Source organism: Hyla sarda, chromosome 4, assembly GCF_029499605.1.
Source record: "Hyla sarda isolate aHylSar1 chromosome 4, aHylSar1.hap1, whole genome shotgun sequence".
NCBI lineage: Eukaryota > Metazoa > Chordata > Amphibia > Anura > Hylidae > Hyla > Hyla sarda.
This window is the reverse complement of record NC_079192.1, coordinates 233,385,482-233,403,147: the sequence shown is the minus strand read 5'-3', so window position 1 is coordinate 233,403,147 and position 17,666 is coordinate 233,385,482. Positions and strand designations below refer to the sequence as shown.

The window sequence follows — 17,666 nt, the reverse complement described above, 5'->3', positions numbered from 1 at the left end:
GAGCAAGTTTTCTTGTTTGTTCATATTATCTTTGCATTACGGTATCACACTAGGAGCGCTCTCCTTTTCTGTACATTGCTGTGATTGATAGAGCCTGGCTGAACCAGGCCCTATGGAACCACATTGATCTGTAAGAGGAATCTGCTGATTCCTCCTAAAAGTCCCCTAAGGGACTAAAAGTGTAAATAAAAAGTTTAAAAAAAACACCCATTAACCCCTTCCTTATTAAAAGTTTGAATCAACCCCCTTTCCCCAAATTTCATATAACAAATATGTAAACATAATAAAAATAAACATATATGGTCTTGTCGCATGCGTAAATGTCCGAAATATAAAAATATAATGTTAATAAAACCGCATGTCAATGGTGTATGCATAAAAAATTCCAAAGTCTATCTATGATCAATAAGTCCCATCAAAAAAATGGTACTAATTAAAACTTCCGATCATGGTGCAAAAATGAGCCCTCATTCATCCCTGTATATGGAAAATAAAAAAGTTATAGGGGTCAGAAAATGACAATTTTACACACACTAATTTTGGTGCATGTAGTTATAATTTTTTTTTTAAATAGTAAAATAAAATAAAAGCTATATAAATTAGGTATCCTTGTAAATGAATGGGCCTACAGAATAAAGATATGGTGTCATTTTTACTGAAAAGTGCACTGCATAGAATCGGAAGCCCCCAAAAGTTACATAAGAGTACATGGATCAATTCCAAAAAGAAGGACTTTCCATACATCGCTTCTCCTCCCAGGAAAGATGCAAAGGCAGCCGTCCACAGTGTAAAATTAGGAAGTTTATTGCAAGAAAAGTTTTGAGTCCGTACTGGACTCTTTGTCAGGCATACTTTCTGATAATCCAAAACACAACATTTAAAAAGCCCGGAGAGAGAACTTCAACTGGGTAAAAGGTCACCATACAATGAATAGACGCATAAAATTAATTAGATTTAATTAAAACAGTGTACATCAAAACCCAATGCATTGTATAATCCATATGGCAAACAAAATAAGAGTAGTTACACAAATAATATAAGAATTTATAATGCATGTTGTGATTTTCTGCAGCGCTGGTTCGCGGCACCTGCTGTCCGCAGCTAGATTAATGAATGTCAAAGCGAGGCTTGTAAATACATAGTAGTAAACACACGCGATCTTGTGTGCTAGGATGCGCTGACTCTACTCAGAGCACAGGATTATTGTGTTGTAGATGGAGATGTGATCTGTCACAGGGCGATTAGTTAGATCGTCACAGGGTAGAGATGCAATCTGTCACAGGGTGAACACTAGCAGCCGCATCTGGTTAGAAGTGAATGGAGCGGTAAGTATCAGAGTAGTATATGTTCATATAGCTGCGATGTTCATTTAGGAATTTTTTTTATTTGACTATGCTACAGGGGTTGTAAAGTTAGTGTCGTTCATAATATAGTGTCTGTACCTGTGTGTGACGGTTTTCTCACAATTCTTCTGTGATTTTCACCCCACTATTTATTTTTACCAGCATACAAAATGACTGTTGTCTCGGATTTTTCCTAGCTTGCAATGCGGCCGAGACCTGACTCACTAGTCAGCTGATGACAGGGAGCCCATCTGCTTCAATGGGTGGAGGGATCAATCTGCAACTAATGCAACAGCTGTAGGCACCCTGATTGAAAACCACAGGTCTTTTGTTTCAATGGGTGGGGTGGCTGAGAGGGAGGAAAATGGCATTGTGGGATTTGTAGTAAAAAAAAACATAAGTCAAACAGGAAGTACAAGTTCACAAAAAGCTAGCCACAGTGTTATGGTAATCTCACAACATAGCCATTTAGCCCCAAGACAAGTGCAGATCCTTCCTAAGCATGTCCATTACTGTCTGCCAGGTACGCACTAAAATCACCTTATGGTGGATAACCCTTTTAAGGATTAACATGTATACTGCATTAGAGCAGCATATGTTCATATAGCTACAATGTTCTTTTCACGATGTTGAGGATTGACATTGTTGTGAAAAGAACATTGCAGCTATATGAACATATACTACTCTGATACTTACCGCTCCATTCACTTCTAACCAGATGCGGCTGCTAGTGTTGACTCTGTGACAGATTGCATCTCTACCCTGTGACGATCTGACTAGTCACCCTGTGACAGATCCCATTCTCCATCTACAACACAGTCCTGTGCTCTGAGTAGAGTCAGCGCGTCCTAGCACATAGGATCGCGTGTGTTTTCTACTATGCATGTCAAAGCGAGGCTTGTAAATACATTCATCTAGCTGCGGACAGCGGGTGCCGCGAACGCAAGTACCAGCGCTGCAGAAAATCACAACATGCATTATAAATTCTTATATTATTTGTGTAACTACTCTTATTTTGCTTGCCATATGGATTATACAATGCATGTACACTGTTTTAATTTAATCTAATTATTTTGTGTCTATTCATTGTATGGTGAGCTTTTACCCGGTTGAAGTTCTCTCCCTGGGCTTTTTAAATGTTGTGTTTTGGATTATCTGACAGTATGCCTGACGAAGAGTCCAGTACGGACTCAAAACTTTTGCTGCAATAAACTTCCTAATTTTACACTGTGGACGGCTGCCTTTGCATCTTTCCTGTGAGGAAAAGCGCTGAATGTAAAGTCCTTCTTTTTGGAATTGATTCACGTACTCTTAACTGCATCCATCTGACCTTGAGGAATCTGGAAAGGACACCGTGGCTGCTGACCTCCAATACCACTGAAAGTCTTCACACCTTCTGAGGTGTTGTGCCCTGAGCACAACACCATCTGATAAACCTCTCAATTTTTGGGCGCACATTGCTATTATCCTAAACTGCTTGCACTAGGCGCACACCTTGTTTTTCTTTTATATTTATAAAAGTTACAAAATGGTGTTATTTTTTTCCAATTTTGCCCCATAGTTTTGCCGTAAATTTAGTGGTGAAATGATTGATGTCATTATAAAGTACAATTGGTGGCGCAAAAAAACAAAGCCCTCATATGGGTCTGTATGTGCAAAATTGAAAGCGTTATGATTTTTAGAAGGAGATGAAGAAAACGAAAGTGCAAAAATGGAAAAACCCTGCGTCCTTAAGGGGTAAAAGTGGATCTGTCTAGGGCTTCTCTTGGCATACCGCCTGTTCTCTTAGGGAATGCTATCAATAAACATGAGCACTGTGTACAGGTTCATACCAAATTGCTGTTGGTCAAACTCTCCGGGCAGGCAAGGGAGAATTACTGGGCATCTTAAAGGGGTATTCCAGGATTTTTTTTTAATTTGGCCATGCTACAGGGGCTGTAAAGTTAGTGTAGTTCATAATAAAGTGTCTGTACCTGTGTGACAGTTTTCTCACAATCTTATGTGATTTTCACCCCAATATTCATTTTTTACCAGCATACAAAAATACTGTTGTCTCAGATTTTTCCCTAGTTGCAATGTGGCCAAGACCTGACTCACTAGTCAGCTGATGACAGGGAGCCTGTCTGCTTCAATGGGTGGAGGGATCGCTTGGTGGGAGAGAGATCAATCTGCACCTAATGCAACAGCTGTAGGCACCCTGATTGAAAACCACAGGTCTTTGAATGGATGCAGTTCATTTATGTTTCAATGGGTGGGGTGGCTGATGTGTGGGAGGGAGGAAAATGGAATTGGGGGATTTGTAGTTAAAAAAAGAAAAGTCAAACAAGAAATACCAGTTCACAAAAAGCTAGCCACAGTGTTATGGTAATCTCACAACATAGCCATTTAGTCCAAAGACAAGTGGAGATCCTTCCCAAGCATGTCTATTACTGCCTGCCAGGTACGTACTAAAATCACCTTATGGTGGATAACCCCTTTAATATAAAACAGTAACAGCTAAGTGCTAGCACCACTATCCTCTTTACCTCTGAGATGGGTCACCTGTGAGGTCTTTTTTTAGAGCTATTGAACAGTAATGGGCATTTCTGAAGTACTTTTTAGCTTCCCTAACGCCTAGGCAGAAAAGCTGAACCACACACAGAAAGCATCATTCGTAAGTCTAGGAGGGCTCAATTCCTTTTATATATTGTGTGGGAGAAGTGAATCAGCGGTTGCTCTGAGCTCCTTCAGAGTGGATACAATTTTATTCAGATCTCTATGGTGACTCATACTGAAGTTAAAAATACAGAAACCATCTCATCGCACGATATGTACAAGCTAGACACACGTTCCTTAAGAATTGTTTGCAATATAATCATTTATATTTCTAAATATATATTATTCATTTTACAAACAAAAAATAGAAAGTGTTCATACCTCTGACAAGAAAAAACAACAGAAAAGCAAAAGAGTGAAATAGTGCAATGTGCAGCATAAACCAAAGCAGAAAATAAAACCAACGGGGGAGATTTATCAAAACCTGTACAGAAGAAAAGTTGTCAAGTTGGCCTTGGCAACCAATCAGATTTCTTCATTCATTTTTAACAAATGAAATAAGCAATCTGCTTGGTTACTATAGGTAACTGGGCAACTTTTCCTTTGCACAGGTATTGATAAATCTCCCCCAACATGTATACCTAGAGCTGTATAGCAGCAATACATGGCTGTTACATTCTGAAATAGATCAATCAAACAAGATAAGCCTCTTTAGTCATTTTAATGACATAGCAAACAGAAGAATAATATGAATCCTACTAATCTAATGCAGAGCTATATCTAGCTTCTTTTGCACCCCCCCCCCCCCCCCGACACCCATCGCACATACACACACCTATTTGTACCCAGCCAATTTTCAGTGCACTTTGTTCTGCCACTATGGGGGCTTTGTGAACACTCACGGCCTTCAATTCCGGACAAATTTTCTCTCCAAAAGCCCAATGGTGCTCCCTCTCTTCTGAGCATTGTAGTGCGCCAGCAGAGCACTTTACATCCACATATGGTGTATGTTCTTAGAAATGGGGTTACAAATTTTGGGGGGATTTTTTCCTATTTTCCCTTGTGAAAATGAAAAATGTATGGTAACACCAGCATTTTAGTGAAATTTTTTTTTTCATTTTTCCATCCAAATTAGAAGAATTTTCATTAACCCCTTAAGGACCAATGCAAATAAACCTGTACGCCCCTGAAAGACCAGGCCTGTTTTTTCAAATCGGGGATGTCTGTCTTTATTAGAGAGTAACTCTGGTAACGTTTTGCCAATCACGATAATTCTGACATTGTTTTTTTGTCACAAGTTGTCCTTCATGTACATAGTAAAAGTAAGCCGATATCATTTGTAGTTTTTTTTTACAATGCAAAAAATCATGAAATTTTTACAAAAAATTACGATTTTTTGCTATTTTAACACTAATTGGTTGCATATATTTATACTTACTGACCAAATAGTTCATGAAACTTATACTTTCAGATGTCTACTTTATTTTTTAGTTTTTAATTAACATTTTAAATTAGTTAGAACCCTAACAATTTAACTTGAAATTTTGAAAATTTGAAAAGTAAATTTTTTTTATGTGCTATGCAAGGTTTGCAGAAATTAAAAGGTAGTAGAACATAGGAACACCCCCCAAATGACCCCATTTTAAAAACTAGACCCCTCAAGGTATTCGCTAGGGGGTACAGTGAGTATTTTAACACCATAGTTTTTTGGCAGGAATTATTACAAAGTCAGTGTTAAAAATTCGAAAATTGCAATTTTTCACAAATGCATCATTTGGGGGGCATATTTTTTGTACATCACTTCTGATATTGAAAGAAATGCACCCTATATTTTATTTAGCTGCTTGTCCCATGTTCGGAAATACCCCCACTAAGGCCATATATGGTTCCTTGGCCGCGTGGTAGGACTCAGAAGGAAAGGAGTGCCATTTGGCTTTCAGGGCAGAACAGTACCCCCACCCCCACAAGTGACCCCATTTATATACCGCACCCCTACAAGTTATTGGCTGGTCGGCTGGCAGTATAACGCGTCTGTGTGTGACAGTTAAGGCTCCTGATGGATATATCCGCCATGTTGTGGGAATAAGCACCCGCTCATGGCGAATATATCCATCACTGCTGCGGCTGGGTAGCTCAGTGTGTCCGCTCATGACTGCTGGGGGAAAATCCGCCGCTATGAGTGGACGCACAAAGCTACCTAGCCGCAGCAGCGAGCTCATTACCGTGACTGCTGCATAATGTGTAGGATCACGTGGCGGACATCCGCAGCATATTACATGCTGCGGATGTCCGCCAATGCGATCCTACACATTATGCTTTTTTTTTTATTAGATTCATTTAATAAATGTATTTTTAATATATATATTTTTTTTACACTTTTATTACATTTTTATTTATTTTTACACTTTTATTTTATTTATTTATTTATTTTTACACTTTTTAATGCTTTGGAATACTTAGTATTCCAAAGCATTGCAGTTATATGCTGCCTGCCAGTTTTCACTAGCAGGCAGTATATTTCACTGGCAGGCAATACCCAGGGCAGACCTGGGGGTCTTTGTAGGACCCCCGGCAGCCCAGGTATGCAGCAGCACCCCGCGATCGCGATGCGGGGTGCTGCAGGAGAGACAGAGCGAGCCCCCTCCCTCTGTCAGAACTCCTTACAGCGCGCGGTCACTTCTGACCGCGGCTGTAGGGATTAAACTGTCGGGAGTGAAGTGAACTTCACTCCCGGCAGTGAGGCCACACACAGCACCCCGCGATCGCGCTGCGGGGTGCTGCAGAGGAGACAGAGGGAGCCCCCTCCCTCTGTCAGAACTCCTTACAGCGCGCGGTCACTTCTGACCGCGGCTGTAAGGGTTAAACTGCCGGGAGTGAAGTGAACTTCACTCCCGGCAGTGCGGCAGGCCCCGGCCAGCCGCGTATTACACACAGCACCCCGCGATCGCGCTGCGGGGTGCTGCAGGAGTGACAGAGGGAGCCCCCTCCCTCTGTCATAACTCTTACAGCCCGCGGTCACTTCCGACCGCGGCTGTAAGGGTTAAAACTGCCGGGACCGAAGTTTACTTCGGTCCTGGCAGTGCAGCAGGGTCCCGGCTGTGTGATACAGCCGAGTCCCTGCCGCGATCTTGTGGGTGCACTGGGCAGCACCCACGAGAAGAATGGACGAGTATAGACGTCCAGGTGCGGGAACGCCCGCCAACCTGGACGTCTATACTCGTCCTTGGTCGTTATCGGGTTAAACACCTGTGGGGTGTTAAGGCTCACTATACCCCTTGTTATGTTCCGTGAGGGGTGTAGCTTCCAAAATGGGGTCACATGTGGGTATTTATTTCTTTGCGTAAAATCAGCCACCCCTGTGCAAATCACCATTTTAGGCCTCAAATGTACATAGTGCTCTCTCACTCCTGAGCCTTGTTGTGCGCCTGCAGATCACTTTACATCCACATATGGGGTATATCCGTATTCAGGAGAAATTGCGTTACAAATTATGGGGGTCTTTTTTTTCCTTTTACCGCTTGTGAAAATAAAAAGTATGGGACAACACCAGAATGTCAGTGTAAATTTTTTTTAATTTTTTTTACACTAACAGGCTGGTGTAACTTCCTTTTCATAAGGGGTAAAAGGAGAAAAAGCCCCCCAAAATGTGTAGTGCAATTTCTCCCGAGTATGGAAATACCCCATATGTGGCCCTAAACTGTTTTCTTGAAATACATCAGGGCTCCGAAGTGAGAGAGCGCCATGCGCATTTGAGGACTAAATTAGGGATTGCATAGGGGTGGACATAGGGGTATTCTATGCCAGTGATTCCCAAACAGGGTGCCTCCAGCTGTTGATAAACTCCCAGCATGCCTGGACAGTCAGTGGCTGTCCGGAAATGCTGGGAGTTGTTGTTTTGCACCGTTTGGCTCCGTTTTGGAAACACTGCCATACAATACGTTTTTCATTTTTATTGTGGGGGGGGGGACTGTGTAAGGGGTGTATATGTAGCTCTTTACCCTTTATTAAGTGTTAGTGTAGTGTAGTGTTTTTAGAGTACATTCACACAGACAGAGGTTTACAGTGAGTTTCTTGCTAAGAGTTTCTTGTGCTGCGGCAAAAAATTTGCCACAGCTCAAACTTCAAGCAGGAAACTTACTGTAAACCCGCCAGTGTAAATGTACCCTGTACATTCACATGTGGGGGGGGGCAAACCTCAGGCTATTTCAAAACTACAATTCCCAGCATGTACTGACGGACCGTGCATGCTGGGAGTTGTACTTTTGCAACAGCTGGAGGCACACTGGTTGGAAAACCTTCAGTTAGGTTCTGTTACCTAACTCAGTATTTTCCAACCAGTGTGCCTCCAGCTGTTGCAAAACTACAACTCCCAGCATGTGCTGATTGCCGAAGGGCATGCTGGGAGATGTAGTTATGCACCAGCTGGAGGTACGAAACTACAACTCTCAGCATGCCGAGACAGCTGTTTGGGTACGCTGGGATTTGCAGTTTTGCAACATCTCTAGGGCTACAGTTTAGAGACCACTGCACAGTGATCTCTAAACTGTGGCCCTCCAGATGTTGCAAAACTACAAATCCCAGCATGACCAGACAGCAAACTGCTGTGTGGGCATGCTAGGAGTTGTAGTTTTGCAAGATCTAGAGAGCTACAGTTTAGAGATCACTGTAGTCCTCTAGCTGTTGCAAAACTACAAATTCCAGCATGCCCAAACAGCTGTCTGTGCATGCTGGGAGTTGTAGTTTTGCAACATCTGGAGGGCTACAGTTTAGAGACCACTGTAAAGTGGTCTCAAACTGTAGCCCTCCAGATGTTGCTAGGCAACTCACCGGCTTCCGTAGGATCCAGGGAGCCGCATAGCCATCCACCGCTGCCGCCAATCACCGTTGCCTCCGCCGGCGGCGATGGGTAAGTGGACCTCCGGCGCCGGTCCCTGTCGGTTTCCCCATTCTGCCCCGCCTATTGTGGGTGGGCAGAATGGAGAAACCGAAAGTTAACCCCCCCGCCCCTGATCTGCTATTGGTCATCGCTTCTAGAAGACCAATAGCAGGGATAGGAGGGGTGGCACCCCTGCCACCTCACTCCTATGTCTTCAGGGTGATCATGGGTGTCTTGGACAACCCCGATACCCTTTATTTTCCGGGTCACCATAGACCCAGAATAGCCTTAAATCGCCGGTGTGAATTCACCGGCGATTTGCGGCGATCGCCGACATGGGGGGGGGGGCTTGTCTAATGACCCTCCTAGGCAGTTGCGTGGGGTGCCTGCTGATCGATATCAGCAGTCACCCCGGGCCGGTCCCCGAATTCCCACAGACGTACCGGTACGTCATGGGTCCTGTAGGGGTTAAAGTTCAATGCAAATCAATGGGAAATATATGTTCCCACATAACTTCTGTACGGCTGGAGATATTTCAATACCTGGTACACATATTACGAGTCGGGATAGGAGGTCGGGATAGGAGGTCGAGATAGGAGGTTGAGATAGGAGGACGGGACATGAGGACGGGAAAGGAGGACGGGATAGGAGGTCGGGATAAGAAGTCGGGATAAGAGGTCGAGATAGGAGGTCTAGATATGAGGACGGGAAAGAAGGACGGAATAGGAGGTCGGAATAGGAGGTCGGAATAGGAGGTCGAGATAGGAGGACGGGATAGGAGGACGGGATAGGAGGTCGGGATAGGAGGTCGAGATAGGAGGTCAGAATAGGAGGACGGGATAGGAGGACGGGATAGGAGGACGGGATAAGAGGATGCGATAGGAGGTCGAGAGAGGAGGACGGGATAGGAGGTCCAAACGGCTAAAGATGCTAACATGAAACTTGGTCCACATGTTACTTATATGTCAACAACAAACATAGGATAGGTGATTTAACTCTTACTCACCCCTATTTGCCAGGGTGTTTTTTTTTTATTTAAAGTCCGATACAAGTCTATGGGAAATATATGTTACTGCATAATATAGGATAGTTAATTTAACCCTTAACTACCCCCATTTGTGGGGGTCTGGGTTTTTGTTAAAAGTACCATGCAAATCAATGGGAAATGTATGTTCCCACATAACTTCCGTACTGCTGGAGATATTTCAATACCTGGTACACATCAGGATAGGAGGTCGAGATAGGAGGTCAAGATAGGAGGATGGGATATGAGGTCGGGATAAGAGGTCGAGATATGAGAACGGGAAAGGAGGACGGGATAGGAGGTCAGGATAAGAGACTTGCATTGAGGGGCGGGGCGTGAGGTCACACGGGGCGGAGGCGTGACGTCACACGCCGTCGGCCCTGTGGTCGCCGGTAATCAGACCTGGAGCAAACACGCTCTGGGGACTGATTACAAACGGGGTGCCGCGTGCAAGATCACGGGGGTTCCCAGCAGCGGGACTCCCGCGATCAGGCATCTTATCCCCTATCCTTTGGATAGGGGATAAGATGTCTAAACACCGGAGAACCCCTTTAAAGTCCCATACAAGTCTATGGGAAATATATGTTACTGCTTAACTTCCAAACGGCTGGAGATATTTCAATAATACCAGGTACACATATTACTTATACCGTATATACTCGAGTATAAGCCGACCCGAGTATAAGCCGAGACCCCTAATTTCAACCCAAAATCCCAGGAAAAGTTATTGACTCGAGTATAAGCCTAGGGTGGGAAATACCTCATCCCCCCTTGTCATCATCCAGACCCGTCATTAACATCCTCATCATCATCCCCTTGTCATCATCCCACACATCCCCCCTTCATCATCCTCTTATCATCCCACACATCCCCCCCTTCATCATCCCCTTATCATCCCACACATCCCCCCTTCATCATCCCCTTGTCATCATCCCACACATCCCCCCTTCATCATCCCCTTATCATCCCACACCCCCCCCCTTCATCATCCCCACACCCCCCCTTCATCATCCCCACACCCCCCCTTCATCATCCTCTTCTCATCATTCGCCCTCAGTGGTCTTCAACCTGCGGACCTCCAGAGGTTTCAAAACTACAACTCCCAGCAAGCCCGGGCAGCCATCGGCTGTCCGGGCTTGCTGGGAGTTGTAGTTTTGAAACCTCCGGAGGTCCGCAGGTTGAAGACCACTGCGGCCTTCAACATCATCCAGCCCCCTCTCACCCCCTTTAGTTCTGAGTACTCACCTCCGCTCGGCGCTGGTCCGGTCCTGCAGGGCTGTCCGGTGAGGAGGTGGTCCGGTGAGGAGGTGGTCCGGGCTGCTATCTTCACCGGGGGCGCCTCTTCTCCGCGCTTCCGGCCCGGAATAGAGGCGTTGCCTTGACAATGACGCAGAATTACGTTGGCAATGAACGCACCTCTGCGTCGTTGTCACGGCAACGTGACTATTCTGAGGCCGGGCCCGAAGCGCTTAGAAGAGGCCTCCCCGGTGAAGATAGCAGCCCGGAACACTATCCCACCGGACCACCTCCTCACCGGACAGTCCTGCAGGACCGGACCAGCGCCGAGCGGAGGTGAGTACTCAGAACTAAAGGGGGTGAGAGGGGGCTGGATGATGTTGAAGGCCGCAGTGGTCTTCAACCTGCGGACCTCCGGAGGTTTCAAAACTACAACTCCCAGCAAGCCCGGACAGCCGATGGCTACCCGGGCTTGCTGGGAGTTGTAGTTTTGAAACCTCTGGAGGTCCGCAGGTTGAAGACCACTGCGGGTGGGGGAGTTCACTCGAGTATAAGCCGAGGGGGGTGTTTTCAGCACGAAAAATCGTGCTGAAAAACTCGGCCTATACTCGAGTATATACGGTATGTCAAATAAAAAGATATGATAGTTAAATTAACCCTTACCTACACCCTTATAAAAAAGATGGGTTTTTATTTCAAGTCCCATGCAAGTATATGGGACTTCCAGTACCTTATTCGAGCTCCGCTCTGCATCTGCTCTGTACCTTATACAAGCTCTGCTCTGCATCTCCTGGTGAACGTGTCAGTCCGGCTTGCAAGCCACACCCCTCCCTGAAAAATTTTGATTTTGAATTTTTTTTTAAAAATGTGAAAATTGCTGCTATACTTTGAAGTCCTCTGATGTCTTCCAAAAGTAAAAACATATCAACTTTATGATGCAAACATAAAGTAGACATATTGTATATGTGAATCAATATATAATTTATTGGAATATCCATTTTCCTTATAAGCAGAGAGCTTCAAAGTTAAAAAAGTGCAAAGAAATTATGAAAGTATCGACAAAATTTTACCACTAATATAAAGTAGAATATGTCACGAAAAAACAATCTCGGAATCAGAATGAAAGGTAAAAGCATCCCAGAGTTATTAATACTTAAAGTGACAGTGGTCAGATGTGCAAAAATGGCTGGGTCCTACACTGAAAATTGGCTGGGTCCTTAAGGGGTTAAGTATGTGCATCTGTATCACACGTAAACTTTCATTCTAAGCACCCGGTCACTTCTCAATCATAGGTCACCATGCTAAAACCTCTCTAGTCTAACAGAAAATTTCAGATGTATCCTTCATTCTGCACATTCTGCATATATTTCTCAGATGTTTTGTCTCCAACTTCTTCTTTATCTTGCGTCTCTGTGCGTCGTCCCAAGGTCTTCTTCTTAGTTACAAGCAAATAGCAAGCTGATATATCTCATAAGTAAAATAATGTTTTTCTGCAGCACATGATCAACATTAGCATATATATCTATTCTTAACATATATATTGATCAAAATCATAATGGTCATCCTTATCACATACACACACATCATGCATACACATATCATACATACACCGCCACTGCCCCCCCCCCCCCACATCATACATTACATACATACACATCACACACATCATACATATACACATACATCATACATATACACATCATACATATACGCACATCATATATAAATACACACTAGGCCTGCACGATATATCGCAACGGCAATCGTATCGCGATTTTTGCCAATTGTGATATGTCGATTTCACCGTTGCTAAAAAAGTGTGATTATTTACCAGCTCCACGGCCACTGTGGCTCCAGTGACGGTGGCCCGACGGCAGGAGCTCTGGTGATGGCAGCAGTGGTGATGGCAGTGGCATGGGCTGCTGTGGTTGCAGCAAGGATTGGCGCAGCAGAAGCACCTCACTGCGCTCCCCTACCTTCATTGGCGGTGAGGATTTGCCCAGCAGTCCAAGCGACTGCGCTCTCCTCCTGTGAGGAGGTTAACCCCACCACGGCCGGCCGCCATAAATAAACGGCGCAGCCATGCAGCAGGTAAATGAAGCAAGCTCAGGAGCTGAGCTCGCTTCATACTGGCAAATGCTGCACATCACTGATCCGGGTGATGTCCGGCATTAACCCTTTAGACGCCGTGATCTAAGTTGATCACGGCATCCAAAATCCGAAATGTCCAAAGTGCCGGCAGCCTCCGGCTCGTCCGATCGGCGCTCTAATAATGCTGCCAGTAGTAATGGAGCACCGATAACACTGATCAATGCTGTGCTATGGGCTCCTATGGCACAACATTGTTCAGTGTCTGCAATCACAAGATTGCATCTAATAGTCCCATTGGCAGTGTTTTCCAAATAGTGTGCCTCAAGCTGTTGCAAAACTACAACTCCCAGCATGCTCGGACAGTCTTTAGCTGTTCTGGCATGCTGGGAGTTGTAGTTATGCAACAACTGGAGACACACTATTTGGAAAACACTGCCCTATGGGGACTAATAAAATTGTGAGGGAAAAAAATGTAAAAACAAAAAGATACTAAATGTTAATAAGCCCCTCCCCTAATAAAAGTATGAATCTCCCCCCTTTTTGAAATAAATGAATGTAAACAAAAATAAACAACCATACCGCGTGCGTAAAAATAAACATAACCATGTTGCATGCGTAAATGTCAGAACTATTAAAATATAACAAAAATTATAACTAAATTAAACCGCACGGTCAGTGGCGTAAACGTAGATTTTTGGTCATTTCATATACCTGAAAAAAAATTACATGTATTAAAAAGTGACCAAAAAGTCAAAAACAATAATGGAACAGATAACTACAGATCACAGTGGAAAAAATTAGCCTTATACAGCCCAGTATATGGAAAAATAAGAGATATAGGGGTCAGAAGAGGACAATTTTAATCATAGGAAGAAAAAAACAAAAGCCCCTCCCAACAAACCCCCTCTGGGTCCTTAAGGGAATACATATACTCCCAGTGTTCCCTTCCCTGTTGCTGCGCTGCCCAATAGAGCAACACAACAATGCCAGAGAGGGTGGAGACTACACTATAACAGCCAGGAGAGTGTGCGGACTACACTATACCAGACCAGAAGAGTGAGCGGACTACACTATACCAGGCCAGAAAAGTGTGCAGCCTACACTATACCAGGCCAGGAGAGTGTGCGGACTACATTATACCAGGCCAGGAGAGTACAGGGACTACACTATACCAGGCTAGGAGAGTGTGCGGACTACACTATACCAGGCCCGGAGAGTACAGGGACTACACTATACCAGGCCAGGAGAGTGTACGGACTACACTATACCAGGCCAGGAGAGTGTGCGGACTACACTATACCAGGCCAGGAGAGTACAGGGACTACATTATGCCAGGAGAGTACAGGACTACACTATACCAGGCCAGGAGAGTGTGTGGACTACACTATACCAGGCAGGAGAGTGTGCGGACTACACTATACCAGGACAGAAGTGTACAGGGACTACACTATACCAGGCCAGGAGAGTACAGGGACTACACTATACAAGGCCAGAAGAGTACAGGGACTACTACACTATACCAGGCCAGTAGAGTGTGTACGGACTACACTATACCAGGCCAGGAGAGTGTGTAGACTACACTATACCAGGCCAGGAGAGTACAGGGACTACACTATACCAGGCAGAAGAGTGTGCAGACTACACTATATCAGGCCAGAAGTGTACAGGGACTACACTATACCAGGCCAGGAGAGTGTGTGGACTACACTATACCAGGCCAGGAGAGTGTGCGGACTACACTATATCAGGCCATGAGAGGAGAGTACGCAGACTACACTATACCAGGCCAGGAGAGTACAGGGACTACACTATTCCAGGCCAGGAGAATGTGCGGACTACACTATACCAGGCCAGGAGAGTGTGCGGACTAAACTATACTAGGCCAGGAGAGTACAGGGACTACACTATACCAGGCTAGGAGAGTGTGCGGACTACACTATACCAGGCCAGGAGAGTGTACGGACTACACTATACCAGGCCAGGAGAGTGTGCGGACTACACTATACCAGGCCAGGAGAGTACAGGGACTACACTATACCAGGCCAGGAGTGTGTGCGGACTACACTATACCAGGCCAGGAGAGTACAGGGACTACACTATGCCAGGAGAGTACAGGACTACACTATACCAGGCCAGGAGAGTGTGTGGACTACACTATACCAGGCCAGGAGAGTACAGGGACTACACTATACCAGGCAGGAGAGTGTGCGGACTACACTATACCAGGCCAGAAGTGTACAGGGACTACACTATACCAGGCCAGGAGAGTACAGGGACTACACTATACAAGGCCAGAAGAGTACAGGGACTACTATACTATACCAGGCCAGGAGAGTGTGTGGACTACACTATACCAGGCCAGGAGAGTGTGTGGACTACACTATACCAGGCCAGGAGAGTGTGTGGACTACACTATACAAGGCCAGGAGAGTACAGGGACTACACTATACCAGGCAGGAGAGTGTGCGGACTACACTATACCAGGCCAGAAATAGGAAAAAATTGACGTTTTACTTTTTTATTGGGGGAGGGGATTTTTCACTTTTTTTTTACTTTTACATTTTTTTTACACTTGAATAGTCCCCATAGGGGACTATTCATAGCAATACCATTATTTCTAATACTGATCTGTTCTATGTATAGGACATAGAACAGATCAGTGTTGTCGGCTATCTTCTGTTCTGGTCTGCTCGATCACAGACCAGAGCAGAAGACGCCGGGAGCTGGAAGCAGGAAGGTGAGGGGACCTCCGTGCGGCATTCTGAATGATCGGATCCCCGCAGCAGCACTGCGGGCGATCCGATCGTTCATTTAAATCGCGCACTGCCGCAGATGCAGGGATCTGTATTGATCCCGGCACCTGAGGGGTTAATGGCGGACGCCCGCGAGATCGCGGGCGTCGGCCATTGACAGCGGGTCCCTGGCTGCGATCAGCAGCCGGGATCAGCCGCGCATGACACGGGCATCGCTCCGATGCCCGCGTTTATGCACAGGACGTAAATGTACGTCCTGGTGCATTAAGTACCACCGCACCAGGATGTACATTTACGTCCTGCGTCCTTAAGGGGTTAAAGGGGTACTCCGGTGGAAAAAAATTTTTTTTTTTTTTTTTTTAAATCAGCTGGTGTCAGAAAGTTAAACAGATTTGTAAATTACTTCTATTTAAAAAAAAATGTATCCTTCCAGTACTTATCATCTGCTGTATGCTCGAAAGGAAGTTCTTTTCTTTTTGAATTTCTTTTCAGTCTGACCACAGTGCTCTCTGCTGACACCTCTGTCCATGTCAGGAACTGTCCAGAGCAGGAAAGGTTTGCTATGGGGATTTGCTTCTACTCTGGACAGTTCCGGACATAGAGAGAGGTGTCAGCAGAGAGCACTGTGGTCAGACAGAAAAGAAATTCCTCTGGAACATACAGCAGCTGGTAAGTAGTGGAAGGATTAAGATTTTTAAATAGAAGTCCTGGTACTTAAGGACCCAGAGAGTATCTGTGCGCCCGTGAGAATTCTGGTTCCCACCACTCAGCAGGCACCTCGTGCAAACCCCTGGGGGGGGGGGGGGGGGGTCCTGAGAACTCCCCGAACCCCCACGTCAGCGATCACCGCAAATCGCCGATCAATTCAGATCGGCGATTTGCTGCAATTCCGGGTCAATCGGGTTCCCGGTGACCCGGAAAAAAAAAGTGATAGGTGCCGGAGTGAAGTGGCAATGGTGCCACCTCATGATTGTCCTGATTCGTCAGCTGTTACCGGCCGAGACAAATCATGACTCCTGTTGTGGGGGTGTCCCTAAAGGCACCCGCTCCACCCCTACTCTGGAGGGCAAGAGCAGGTGTCGGGAGTATGTACCTGGTGTGGGGGGCCCCCCGATCCCTGGCATCGAGATCTGGGCTCCCGGAGTAGAGACAGCGGTGGTGGCAGCAGGCAGAATCCGGCAGAGCAGCAGCAGGAGGTAAGGCTGGCCTCCTGCTGTTGCTTACCAACAACTCCCAGCATGCACAAAAGGGCATGCAGGGAGTTGTTATGCAACAGCAGAAGGCACTACTACAACTCCCAGCATGCCCTTTGGTAGTTTGTGCATGCTGGGGGCTGTGGTTATGCAACAGCTGGAGGCACATTTTTTCTATGAAAAAGTGTGTCTCCAGCAATTGCATAACTACAACCCACAACATGCACACACTACCAAAGGGCATGATGGGAGTTACAGTAGTGTGCTTACAGCTGTTGCATAACTACAAGTCCCAACATGCCCTTCAGCTGTAAGTGCATGCTGAGAGTTGTAGCTTTGTAACAGCTGGAGGCACACTGGTTGCGAAACACTGAGTTAAGTAACAAACTCTCAGTGTTTTGCAACCAGTGTGCCTCCAGCTGTTGCATACCTACAACCCCCACCATGAATGGGCAGCCAAAGGACATGCTGGGAGTGTTGGTAGTATGCCTCCAGCGGTTGCATAACTACAAGTCCCAGCATGCCCTTCGGCTGTCACTGCATGCTGAGAGTTGTAGCTTTTGCAACAGCTGATGGCACACTGGTTGCAAAACACTGAGTTTGTTACCTAACTCA

The 17,666-nt window shown here is 45.6% G+C and overlaps 1 protein-coding gene across 1 annotated transcript in view; it reads left to right on the top strand.

Annotated features, from left to right (window-relative positions):
• The window catches only part of HDAC10 (histone deacetylase 10), a 177,485-nt gene that overhangs the window by 1,427 nt on the left and 158,392 nt on the right, over nt 1–17,666 (top strand). The gene's annotated exons all lie outside the window — the stretch shown is intronic.